The sequence below is a fragment of the Mobula birostris genome, chromosome 27, assembly GCF_030028105.1.
Source record: "Mobula birostris isolate sMobBir1 chromosome 27, sMobBir1.hap1, whole genome shotgun sequence".
Taxonomy (NCBI): Eukaryota; Metazoa; Chordata; class Chondrichthyes; order Myliobatiformes; family Myliobatidae; genus Mobula; species Mobula birostris.
In genome coordinates, this window is record NC_092396.1 from 15,046,398 (window position 1) to 15,060,320 (window position 13,923).

Below are 13,923 nucleotides of genomic sequence, written 5' to 3' on the forward strand. Positions count from 1 at the left end.
GGTTATGTGGAGAATGCTGGACGATGGGGTTGAGAAGGATAATAATCAATCATGATGGAATGGAAGGAAAGACTTGTTGGGCCAAAAGGCTTAATTCTGCTCCTATGTCCTATGGCCTAATAGGAAGCTTGATTCTCAGCCAGGTTAATACAGTGAAAATGTGCTCATTACATCACAGACTGTGGAAAGGTAAGGGAGGTGTGAGATACCAGTGAGAGTGATAGTGAACAGTGTGTGGGATATCAGTGAGTGTGATAGTGAACAGTGTGTGGGATATCAGTGAGAGTGATAGTGAATAGTATGTGAGATACCAGTGAGAGTGATAGTGAACAGTGTGTGGGATATCAGTGAGTGTGATAGTGAACAGTGTGTAGGATGTCAGTGAGTGTGATAGTGAACAGTGTGTGGGATATCAGTGAGTGTGATAGTGAACTGTGTGAGATACCAGTGAGAGTGATAGTGAACAGTGCATGGGATATCAGTGAGTGTGATAGTGAACAGTGTGTAAGATATCAGTAAGTGTGATAGTGAACAGTGTGGGATATCAGTGAGTGTGATAGTGAACTGTGTGAGATACCAGTGAGTGTGATAGTGAACAGTGTGTGGGATACCAGTGAGTGTGATAATGAACAACATGTAGGACATGAGTGAGTGTGATAGTGAACAGTGCGTGGGATGTGAGTGAGCATGATCGTGAATGGTGTGCGGGATGTGAGTGTGATAGTGAACGGTGTGTGGGATGTGAGTGAGCATGATCGTGAACGGTGTGTAGGATGTAAGTGTGATAGTGAACAGTGTGTGGGATGTGAATAAGTGTGGAATGTGAGTGAGTGTGATAATGAACAGTGTGGGATGTGAGTGAGTGTGATAGTGAATGGTGTGCCGGATGTGAGTGAGTGTGATAGTGAACAGTGTGGGATGTGAGTGAGCATGATAGTGAATGGTGTGCCGGATGTGAGTGAGTGTGATAGTGAACAGTGTGTGGGATGTGAGTGAGCATGATCGTGAACGGTGTGCCGGATGTGAGTGTGATAGTGAACAGTGTCGGATGTGAGTGAGTGTGATAGTGCACAGTGTGTGGGATAGATCCTCACGTGGCTGTAGAGGCCGTTCTAGGATTCACATGTTCTGGAGAAGTGTGGACAAGAGTAAATGATGGCTGCTGTTAGTGGTCGGGTCTCTTGTCTGTTCAGTCTTTCCTGTCGCTGCTGCCGCTCGCCCTCTGTGGCACTGTGGAGACCTCTCAGGTAGTGCAGCTCCCTCTTGAACAGATTTCCTGCAGTTGTTTCTACCGAGTGCAATGTCTTCCCAGCCTTTAGATGTAATGTAGAATTTCCTCAGGCTGATTTTGATGTGATGTTTGAAGTGTTTCCTTTGCCCACCAGGGGACTGCGGACCTCCCTTCGACTGGGAGTAGATGATCTGTCTGGGGAGATGTGAGCTGGGCGTCCGAATGGCATGGCCTACCCGTCGGAGTTGGTGTTGCTTCATCGTGCTCGAGTTGGCCTCCCCCCGGCACGCTGGTGATAGTGCGTCTGTTCTGACAGCTGACCCTCAAAAGCTTCCGCAAGAATCTGCAGTGGCGTTGTTCCAGGGCTTTCAGGTGCCTACTGTACGTGGCTGTAATACAAACAACGTACTGGGCGTGTGATTTTGATGAGTGTTAGGTTGAGGAGGGTGTGTGGGACATTTACAAGGCAGCTCAATGTGGGCAATTGATAAGTGAACAAGGTGTGAGACATTATCAGTGCTACGGTGAATGGGGTGTGGGATATTGACAAATATTACAGTAAGTCAGGTGTGAGACATTAACAAATATTGCACTGCTGGGGTGTGGACTAAGGACAAATATCACAATGAGTTGTATAAGGCATATTAACCAGTCTTAGTGTGTGTGTGTGTGTGTGTGGGGGGGGCGGGGGAGTGGGTGAGATTGGGATGCCCACGACTGTGGTAGGGAACAATACAGGTACTGTATCGACACAGCCACTAACTCTGTGGTGCTGATATTCTGGGCTTTTTGCCTGAGCTCTAGTCTCATGTTGGTATCAATGAGTTGCCTGGCACTGTTGTCTTGGCTACAGTCTGTTCACAGAAAGGCTCACTGGCCAAACCACCTGGGCGCAAGCCAAAAACTGAGAGGCACACCTTGTTATTAGGCGTATTCCTGAGACAGCCTGGGGGTGGGTTCGGAGTAAATCTGACAGCAAGTTTCACACAGGCGACAAACCTGGCAGCAAACGATATGAGCACCTTTCGGGATGAGGAATACACCTGCGCCAATCGCTGCTTGCCTTACATTCTCCAAACTCCGGTGGCTGTGGCACAGCTCCCCAGAGAGGCGCTATCAAAATGCAGTTGCTGCTCTCTTTGCTTGGCCCTGAACCGATTCAGTGCGCTCGCGGTACTAGCAGTGAACTGATTCGGTGCGCTCGCGGTACTGGCCCTGAACCGATTCGGTGCGCTCGCGGTACTGGCAGCGAGCCAATTCAGTGCGCTCGCGGTACTGGCAGTGAACTGATTCGGTGCGCTCGCGGTACTAGCAGTGAACCGATTCAGTGCGCTTGCGGTACTGGCAGTGAACCGATTTGGTGCGCTCGCGGTACTGGCAGTGAACTGATTCGGTGCACTCACGGTACTAGCAGTGAACCGATTTGGTGCGCTCGCGGTACTGACAGCGAGCCGATTCGGTGCGCTCGCGGTACTAGCAGCGAGCCAATTCGGTGCACTCGCGGTACTGGCAGTGAACTGATTCGGTGCACTCGCGGTACTGGCCCTGAACTGATTCAGTGCGCTCACGGTACTGGCAGTGAACCATTTTGGTGCGCTCACGGCACTGGCAGTGAATCGATTCGGTGCGTTCGCGGTACTGGCCCCACATGTTGCTCCTTGTGGACGAGCTGTTTGTGTTCTACCGAGTGAGCTCAGATGCAGATACTTATTTATCACACACACATCGAAGTCTACCCTCCCACTCACAGATGGTCCTCCAGCCCCAGGGTAGGCCACTCCTTGAGCCTCCAGTCCTTGGCCCTGGACTCTCAGACTCCAGTCGCTGCCCTGGACTTACACACTTGAGCTTCGGGCCTCTAAATCTGGACTTGCCGACTTCGGTCTTCAACCTTTCCAGTTCCCTACCTCCGGCCTCTGGACTTTGACCTTCGGCTTTGCTGACCTGGGGTTTGATCATCGGTTCTCACTGACCTCAGTATCTCCAGGTGAAAGAGAAGCAGTGGCCCATGTTTCCATATTAGAATACACTTCTCCACTGCCTGCCGATTCTGGTCAGACACCAGCAAAAACAATTAGCTACTTTCCAATAGCCCCTTGGATCCAGTCTTACGTTCCCAATGCACATCGAGGGTGTATAACCAGACTATAATTTGACACCATCTCACATAAAGAACTAGTGATTAATAAATTATTCTGAGAAAGGATTTAAGTGGTTTGAATGGAGGCAAGAGGGTGGAAAGGCAAAGAGGGTTACAGAGTGAAGTTCAAAGTTCAAAGTAAATTTTATTATCAAAGTACATAGATTAATTTCCTCGCGGGCATACTCAGCAAATCTACAAAGTAGTAACTATAACAGGATCAATGAGAGATCAACCAAAGTGTAGAAGAGAAACAACCGTGCAAATGCAAATATAAATAAATAACAATAAATAACGAGAACATGAGATAAGGAGTCCTTAAAGTGATTGTGGGAACGGCAAGTGACATTCAGTGTGGTCGTCCCATTATTTGTTGCAAGTTTTCATACGATACGAGGACAGGCGGAGGGGCAGGTAGTTTTGAAGAAGTAGAGAGGCAACAGAAGGACTGAGATTAGGAAAATGAGCACAAAATGGCAGATATAATACAGTGTCGGGAAGTGTATGGTCATGCACTTTGGTAGAAGAAATGAAAGGGTTGACTATTTTTCCAGTGGAGAGAAAATACAAGAAAATGAGGTGCGAAGGAACTTGGGAGTCCTTATGCAGGATTCCCTAAAGGTTAATTTGCAGCTTGAGGCTGTGGTGAGGAAGGCAGATGCAATGTTAGCATTCATTTCAAGGGGGCCAGAATATTAAAGCAAGGATGTAATGTTGAGACTTTATAAAGCACTGTGAGGCCTCACTTGGAGTTTTGTGAGCAGTTTTGGGTCCTTTTTCTGAGAAAGGATGTGCTGAAACTGAAGAGGGTTGAAAGGAGGTTCACGAAAATGATTCCAGGATTGAATGGCTTGTTATATGGAGAACATTTGATGGCTCCAGGCCTGTATTCACTAGAATTCTAAAGAATGAGGGGCGACCTAATTGAAACCTATCAAAGGGTGAAAGGCCTTGATAGAGTGGATGTAGTGAGGATATTGGGAGAGGCTAGGACCAGAGGACACAGCCTCAGAATAGAGGGGTGCCCTTTTAAAAGGGAGATGAGGAGGAATTTCTTTAGCCATTGAGTGGTGAATCTGTGGAATTCTTTACCACAGGCAGCTGTGGAGGCCAAGTCTTTATGTATATTTAAGAGAGAGGTTGATAGATTCTTGATTAGTCAAGGCATGCAGGGATATGGGGAGAAGGCAGGAGATTGGGGTTGAGAGGAAAATTGGATCAGCCATGATGAAATGGTGGAGCAGACTTGATGGGCCAAATGGCCTAATTCTGCTCTTATACCTTATGGTCTTAGGGTCTTTATTCAAGAACTTGATGGCTGAGCGTAGTTTCAGCTATTAGGATCAGTCCAGATTTATCCCACTGGGGAGTGGGATAATTATGGATTTTTAAAAAGATGTTCCATAATCTACGACATCCTGGTTAAATATATTTGATGTGTATTTAGTGTTGTAATGGTATGGAGGATGGGTAGCCGATTTGAGCACAGCAAATTCTCAGAAGGTAATCTATTCCAGTGACATTAATTTTCAGGGTTAAATATTGAGTGAGACAGCAAGGAAATATTTTGTTTTCTTTTTGAAATCACCCTGAAAGAACAGGTGGGGCCACAGTTCAACGTCTCACCTGAAAAACTCCTTCCACAGAGCTTTGATCCTGTAGAAGGCCGGATATTTTGGTCTGTCTCCCTAGAGATGCTGAAAATCTTGAGCAACAGAAACAAAATGCTGCAGGTAGTCAGGACCTTGGTCTGAAATGTCGGATCTTTGTTTCCCTCCATGGATGCTGCCAGTCCTGTTGAGTTCCTCCAGCATTTTGTGAGTGTCCTGGCAGCTGGAAATTCTTCCTGGACTTTGCATTTGGTTCATGGCTGCTTGGGTGAAGAATTGGGAGTTGGCGTACAACTCCGGGTGGAAAGAATCAACACAGTTGTGGCCACTCAGCCTGCTGAGATGTGCTCCACAGGCAGGAGAGAAGTGAGGAAGCATGAGAGAGGGACTGTCCTCTCAGTGGAAGCACAACAGGTTGTTCTTTCATTAGGGACACAGAGTTGATGCTGGAGTTTATCTGCTCTCTCCTGGCTGCCCAAGGCCAAGGCATCAGAGTGCCCTGGTATTCACAACTTCTGAAGGAGTTACCTGGTACCTGAAATGTCTTACATTCTGGATACAAGCTGGAAAGGATTACATTACCATAAGACCATAAGACGTAGAAGCAGAATTAAGCCATTCAGCCCATCGAGTCTGCTCTGCCATTCCATTATGGTTGTTTCATGATCACTTTCCTGCCTTCTCTCTGTAACCTTTGATGCCTTCGCTAATCAAGAACCTATCGACCTCTGTTTTAAATATACCCAATGACTTGGCCCCCACAGCCGCCTGTGGCAGTGATGTCCACAGATTCACCACTCTGGCTAAAAAAAAAAATCCACATTTCTGTTTTAAAAGGATGTCCTTCTGCTTTGAGGCTCACCTTATGTACCCATTGGTTAAAATGATTAGAAGATTGAGATGGTGGCAGAGAGAAACTACTTTCACTGGAGTTGAGGAGACAGAACCAGGGTATGTCTCCTTAAAAGGTTATTCTCTGTCTTTTTAAAATCACAGGTGGGTGGGTTAAGGGGAGGTTGGGTAGTACTTCTTCATTCAAGTATCAGTGTGGAAACTTGGATCTCTGTGCTATGGAGACTGGCGGAGAATTGTTATTTCAAAACCAAACTCGATAGATATTTGTTGGACATGGTGGACAGAGGCCGGGTATAGCACAGCCGTGCTCTCATTAAACATGGTGACAGCTAGGTGGGCTGAACAGCCTCCGTCTACTCACCCATTCCTGGTTGAAGGAGAAGAGACTTGACAAAAGTGTCTTGGCCCAAAGCATCAGAATTAGAATCAGGTTTAATATCACCGGCATATGTGGTGACATTTGTTATGTTTGCAGCAGCAGTACATTACAATACATAATAATAGAAAAACACATGAATTACACTAAATACATATGTATATAAATTAAATTAAATAAGTTGTGCAAAATAGAAATAAAAAAGTAGTGAGGTTGTGTTCATGGGTTCAATGTCCATTTCGGAATCAGATGGCAGAGGGGAAGAAGCTGTTTCCGAATCGCTGAGTGTGAGTCTTCAGGCTGCTGTACCTCCTTCCCAATGGTAGCAATGAGAAGAGGGCATGACCCAGGTGATGGGGGTCCTTAATGATGGACGCTGTCTTTTTGAGGTATCGCTCCTTGAAGGTGTCTTGGACACTATGGAGGCTGGTGCCCAAGATGGAGCTAACTAAGTTTACAGCTCTCTGCAGCTGATTTCGATCCTGTGCAGTGTCCCCTCCATACCAGATGGTGATGCAGCCAGTTAGAACGCTCTCCACCGTACATCTGAGGAAAATCACCGACTGTACTTTTCCCACCTCACTCTCAACAGGCGACTTCCTCCAGCATCATTTATGTGGTTGCGCCAGATCTTTCTAGAGTGCTTCTCCTTGCATTAGGAAGCCAGTCAGAGAACCAGGGGTGGGTGGGTGAGAGGGGAGAAAGGGGCTTGTTATTTTGTTGCTTGTTGTGTTCTGCGCTGTCCTGCTGAGCGTTGTGGGCGTGCTGCGTTGGCGTTGGAAGTCGTGGCCACACTTGCAGGCTCCCCCCTGCCTACCCTTAGGTTGCGTTGGTTGTTAACGCAAACAGTGTATTTCACTGTGTGCTTCAATGTACACGTGATTGATACATAAATCTAAATCTGAACGTTTCTGTTTTGGATCTAGAATGTTCAGTTCAGTTTAGAGAAAGACAAAAGGTCCAGCAAGGGCTGTTTAAGGCAGATGTAAGGGTTGGTGACATTTTAAACTGAAAGGAATGAGTCACAGTCAATGGACAAAGGCTTATGGCTGCCTGTTGTATGGAAGATTGTGCGCCAGTCTGTGGAAGACTATGCTTCCTCTGATTTCTGGGCCCTGGGATCAAGTCCAGTTCTAACAGATGGGATGATGGCCTTCCCTCTGCATTGTGGCTGGTGTCACACAGTGTGTCACAGCACAGTCCCATCGCCAATGTTGAAACCCAATCTGTCACTGACCCCTCTGCCGCTAGGTGCAGATTGTTCAGTGAGCACACAGCAGGTCCAAACCCACTGGACCGTAGCGAGAGGCTCCGCTTTCACGAGACACGGAAACCAGCGGAATAGAGCCTCCTCCTTTTTACCTGGACTCCCGAGCAGCAAACTCCCGAGGTCATGACCTGGTTAGGGGCTAGCCAAGACCAAGCATCAGACGGCCTGTGGATGTATTTGTAATGTGTGATGGGTAAGACCCCCTCTTACAGGATACCTTCCTGAGGAATCGGGACAATATGTCTGGGCTGCACCCAGCTGGGATTTCAGATTTGACCTGGTCAACAGGATGTGAAGACTAATCTCTAGGACAGCAATAACCCAGTGGAAAATTCATTAGGTCTGGATATAATGATAACGTTGTGGTTAGTTAGAGTAGAATGACTGGTAATTCTTCTGTCAGTCAAGCCTGTTGTAAGCGACTGAGGTTGTTCTTTTTAAATAAAATGTAAATGCATCTCCTCTCCACTTACTGCATTTTTTTCCCGGAGAAATAACTCAGTTTTTATTGGGACAAGTTGCTACACTTCCTATTTCCTTGGCTCTTCAAGTTAATGGTTTTCAGAGCAAATTGACTTTATTTGCTGTCGTACTCTCCGGCTCACCTCAGACTCACAGACTAATAGTGTTGTCAATAAGTGTTTTATTCACCATCTCTTTGAAAGCTTTACTCATAGAAATGCTGGAGATGAGGGTGGCAGGAAGGATATTTGATTGCGAAACAGCAAATATCCAAGCAGGTTACAAAATGTGAGTTGTAGTCTGTGTGCATTCATGCGCGTGTGTGTGCTTATGTGTGTATTTCTGTCTGTGTACGTGTATGAATGCGTGTGTGTGTGTGTGTGTGTGTGTGTGTGTGCACACGTGTTTGTGTGGATGTGTGTGTGTCTGCACTGTATATGTGTTTGGGCACACGTATCTGTGGGTGTATGCATGTGTGCTCACACGTGTGTGCTAGCGTGTGTACACACATGCATGTGTGTGTGTTTGTGTGTGTGTGCAGGCTTGTGTGTGTGAGTGCATATGTGTGTGTGCATGCATGTATGTGAGTCAGCGTATGTGTGTGCGTGAGCGCATATATGTTTGTGTCTGTGTGTGCGCACATGTATGTGTGCCTGTGTAGGGGTGTGTGTATATACATGTGTGCGTGCGTATGCATGCACATGGGTGTGTATGTATGTGTCTGTGCATGTGTGTGTGCTTGTGTCTGCTTGCGCATGTGTGAGTGTGAGTGCACGCATGTGTGTGTATGAGTGTGCGCGCGCATGTGTGAATATGTGTGTACACACGCATAAGTAACTGTGTGTGTGTGCGCGCGCAGGTGTGTGCACAAGTAATTGTGTGTTTGCGTATTCGCGTAAACCTCCATGTGTTTGCGTGCGTGTGTTTGTGTGTGTGTGTGTGTGTGTGTGTGTGTGTGTGTGTGTGTGCAGGGTAAACAACACCACGAAGTGAATGACACCATTCACTAAGGCACTGTGACGAATCTGCTTCATAATACTCCACGTGGTAGCAGTTACTGTTAGTCCTTGTCACTCCATTCCCCAGGCACTGTTACTCCATGTTACCCCATTCCCCAGTCACTGTTACTCCATGTTCCTCCATTCCCCAGTCACTGTTACTCCATGTTACCCCATTCCCCAGGCACTGTTACTCCATGTTACCCCATTCCCCATTCAACGTTACCCTATTTCCCAGTCACTGTAACTCCATGTTACCCCATTCCCCAGTCACTGTTACTCCATGTTACCCCATTCCCCAGCCACTGTTACTCCATATTCCTTCATTCCCCAGTCACTGTTACTCCATGTTACCCCATTCCCCAGGCACTGTTACTCCATGTTACCCCATTCCCCAGTCACGGTTACTCCATTACCCCATTCCCCAGTCAATGTTACTCCTTTTCCCCCCATTCCCCAGTCACTGTTACCCCATTTCCTAGTCACTGTAATGACTGGGTACAGATCAGTATAGGAACTAGAGCCAATTTTCTTCTCTGAGGAACCAGTTGTGACCTCAGGACAGATAAACAGGGGAGTGTGGCTCAGGGTCATAGCTGGGCAGTCAGCTCATCCACCAAGGTATCAAGGGGGGGATCTATAAGTGAACTAATGTGCGAGACATTCCTTTAAATCTGATCATTGCTATAAGGTGATTTAAATTACTGCTAGTTTCCCTGTTACATGGGCCGTATTGTTTAAAATGCACTGTACCAACTCTTCAAAATGCTTTCCACAGCTTTCCAAAAGGACCCTGGGCAACGTTCTTAAAGATCTAACACTTTAATTAAAGTGGCTAAGCACCAACTTGTTAACTGCATTCTCTGCCATTAATCTTCTCTTCCATCATTTCAGTCCTCAGGGGATTTTCTTTTTAGAAAGGCAATTTTGTCTCCTGGGCCTGATCTTGATCCATTTTCTCTCCCAGGACAGGTCCTGATGGAACCCACCATGCCTGGTCTATGGGAGCCTCTTTGACCAAGAGGTGATCACTAGCCCGCAAGTTCGATCCTTAAAGATTCTTACGTTTAAGGGCGTGAATTGAAGTAGGGAACTAATCATACAATGTCAGCTGGGCACAGAAATAAGATTAGATATAAGAAATGTGCTGCTCAGGGGTGAGATTGCACCACACAAAGTAAACAAGTCATGAGATTTGAATCTCCTCTCCAAGCCCCATGTCGTCTCGATAAGCATAGGAACCTTGTCTGCTTCTTATCTCTGGGAACCAGGTCCGGTCCGAGACACTCCTCTGCAGACTCAAGATTAAAGCTGGGGGCATTACCTAACCCAGCCTGTGTGGGACGTACCATGTAGTTTCTTCTTTGCCACAAAGCTCCGTCGCAAGATAGGGGTGGGGTGGGGTGGTGCAAGGGGTCAATTGGAGGAAAGGAACGCCCCCCCCCCACACACACACACACACATCAGAAACAATAGATGTCGGTTCAAGTAGTTGTCCCACTAATTGTACATGACGGCTGGGATGGGTGAAAGTTATAGGGACTGCCATCCCACTTCAAGATGGAATCTTCTGATAATGGCGTTCCCCTCCCCGTCTATCCTGAGGTCAAGCTGTTTGGGTGTGGTTGGCCTTGCCAATCTATCATTGTTAAAATGTGTGTGTTTCAGGAGGGTATAAAGTTACCCGCAATAAAAACAACAGATCTCCTGGTGTGGTTCAGTACCTCCGCGCCCATGTGTAACAAGTTCCAAACAGGCACCTGAACTCATTGCATGTTGTGCTCCCTTTTCGTACGGAGCGAGATCTGCTGTGCTGGAGGTGCTACCTTCTGAGTAAGGCTGAGCCCTAGTCTGCCACCTCAGATAGATGTGCAAGATTCCTCAGCAAGAAAGGCAGGGAGCTTTCCTGATGTCCTGGGCAATGGTTGTCCCTCAACAGTGTTTAATGTAGCGGTTGTCTTTCCCACACCACAGCGGTAGCTGATCTTCAAGCATTGCTGGAAATTGGACTGGACGTGAAGGATGTAATTGTTCCATCTATATAACACTTCCGATCACCAGTTCGTTCTTGATTTCACTCCCTCCAACACTATTCACTGTCAATACTGCTCCCAAGACTGCCACCTCGACCACTTCAAAGCTTTGGCTGTTCCAGGTCAAAATCCTGAACACCTCCATGGACTCTTGTCTATACTTCTTGTTGCCTCAGTGAAGCAGCCAGCGAAATCAAACCAAACATTTCCCCTTTCTCCCTTCTTCTGTTGGGCAGAAGATATAAAAGCCTGAAAGCACGTACCACCAGGTCAAAGGCTTCTTTCCAACTGTTTTAAAACTATTGAATGGTTCCTTAGTATAAGGTGGAAACTGGCATAAGCATAAGGCTCGTGACAGACTTTAATCAAAATCAATTTTAGTATAAGGTAGACTGTCGACCTCGCAATCTACCTCATTGTAATATTGCACCTTATTGGTTACCTGAACTCCTCCTATAGCATCGTTACTATTTCACCTTGCACACTGTGTAAGAATCTGATCTATATGAACAAGATTTTCTCTATATCTTGGTACATAGAAACATAGAAAACCTACAGCACAATACAGGCCCTTCAGCCCACAAAGCTGTGCCGAACATGTCCTTACCTTAGAAATTACCTAGGGTTACCCATAGCCCTCTATTTTTCTAAGCTCCACGTACCTATGCAGGAGTCTCTTAAAAGGCCCCATTGTATCTGCCTCCACCACCGTCGCCGGCAGCCCATTCCACGCACACACCACCCTCTGCGTAAAAAAAACTTACCCCTGACATCACCTCTGTACCTACTTCCAAGCTCCTTTAAACTGTATCCTCTCGTGCTAGCCATTTCAGCCCTGGGAAAAAGCCTCTGACTATCCACGCGATCAATGCCTCTCATCACATGTGACAATAATAATGCAACTCCAATTCCACTGACCACGGTGGTTCAAAAATGCAGCTCAATCACATCTTCTTGATGGGTATGCAGGGATCTACATTGCTGTTGACACTCACACTGCATGAATGAATATATTTTTTAAAAACCGTAAAATATGCTCGGGGTCATGAGTAAAAGCCAATTCCAGATGGATAAGAGTCCTGGGTGGGGAGGTAATTTTCCAGTGGATTAAACAAGAACCAGGCAGGAAAGTGGAGTTGAGGGCTCTAATCAGAATAACTCAATATTGCTGAATGGGAGAGTAGAGTTTGAGGGGCCAAATGGCCTCCTCCTACTATTACTTGGTTTCATACCAAACAGTCAGAGTGTTCGGATGGTCACTCTCAGTGTCATACACACAAACTAGCTTCCATACCATCACCTCCCTGACTCTGTACTACCACAAGAGATTTCTGGAGAGATTGACCCTGGAGAGAAATAATTATCGTATTGCCTGTTACACTGCTGGGGTTTAGGGCAGCAATGTAGGTTCTTCATCTCTGAGGGCTTCCTTCATCATGTCAGTAGCTTCCTCTTGGCTTCCACTACTGTCAGTCATGCAAGACCCAGGCGGAGACTCAGGAATACCGTCGTCCTCCGATGTAGAAGGATTCCTCGTTGCTGCTTCCGTAACAGTTTTGTTTTACCAATCAGGATTGTTATCCCTGAGCTGAACCCTTGAACCTGGAGGACCGGTGGACCACTGTTAGTCTGGCCTCTACCCTTTGACCTGTTTGGCATGGGTGACCCTTTCAAGAGCCAAAGCATAAAGCCCTGACTCCAGCCAGCATAGCTCTCTGGGTCATTGAGGCACGCAAGCCTCCAAACCCTACCACAAGGTTGTGCTCCTCTTGGAGGAGTAATGAAACACTCACCCTGTTTCTATCTCCCCGATGCTGCTTAACAAGCTGACTGTTCCGGGCATTTTTTCTGTTTTGCTTCTTTCCAGCATCTTTTTCCTTCTTCATGAATATTTCTTCAGAAAACAACTTGAACTGATGATGCATCTCAGTTACTGTACGTGGGATCTTGCTGTGCACACCCCCAACTGCTCCCTCTGCCTGTAAGGCAACGGTGACTGTGCTACAAAGGTATTTGCTGAATGGACCCGAGGAGAGGACGAGAGGCCCTGCCAATGCGAGTTTCCAGTGAATTTCCTTCCCCGGAGGCACGGACAACTGGAACTCCTCCAGCAGTTTAACATGGATAAATGCGAGCTGATGCACTCCGGCAGGGAAGAGAGAAGCATCAGCAACTCCTCAGCAGATGAAAAGCTGAACAGGCTACAAGAGCAAAGTGAACTGGCGGCAGTGGGGGGTGGGGGGTGGGTGCAGGGAGAACAAGCCTTTAAAAGCAGCATCGCGGGCCAGCAAAACAATTCAAAGTGTGGGGCTGGGGAATTTATTTCTCAAGGTATGTATTTTAAAAGTGGTGAAGTCATGTTCCTGTTGCATTTATCCCCAGTCTGACCATACTGAACAGCTTATTGTCTCCATATTATAGAAAGGATGTGGAATCACTTGACAGATGCTGGAACGCACTACATTAATACCAACACAGCGAGGCTGCTCCCTGCAGAAGACCAAAGGGGCTGAGGCACGTTCCTCAGGAAAGGATGGGTGGGCTGACAGAAACTGCTGTAATTATGAAATTGTTTAATAGTGAATCCACTGGCTGCTCTCGTTCACTTGTGGGCGAGACCGGAACTACGGGCTGTGGTTAGATGACAGGAATGTAGCAGGAACTGTAACCATGAAATAATGAGAAAGTGGAACTCACTTCTGCATGAATTGTTCCTGGCACTGAAGGGGAAGCCAGATAAGCCAACGAGGGAGAAAGGAATGGAAGGATCTGCTGATGATGTTTAACCTGAAGGGTGAGAGGAGCTTGCCTGGAACACAGACATGGCTTGTGCTCATCTGAATGGCTTGTTTCTGTAACTGGTTTAACTAGGTACCAGGGGCGGCATCAGGTGTACCGGAAAAACGAGACACCATGTCATAATGGACGCCACAGTGTGTAGCCATTAC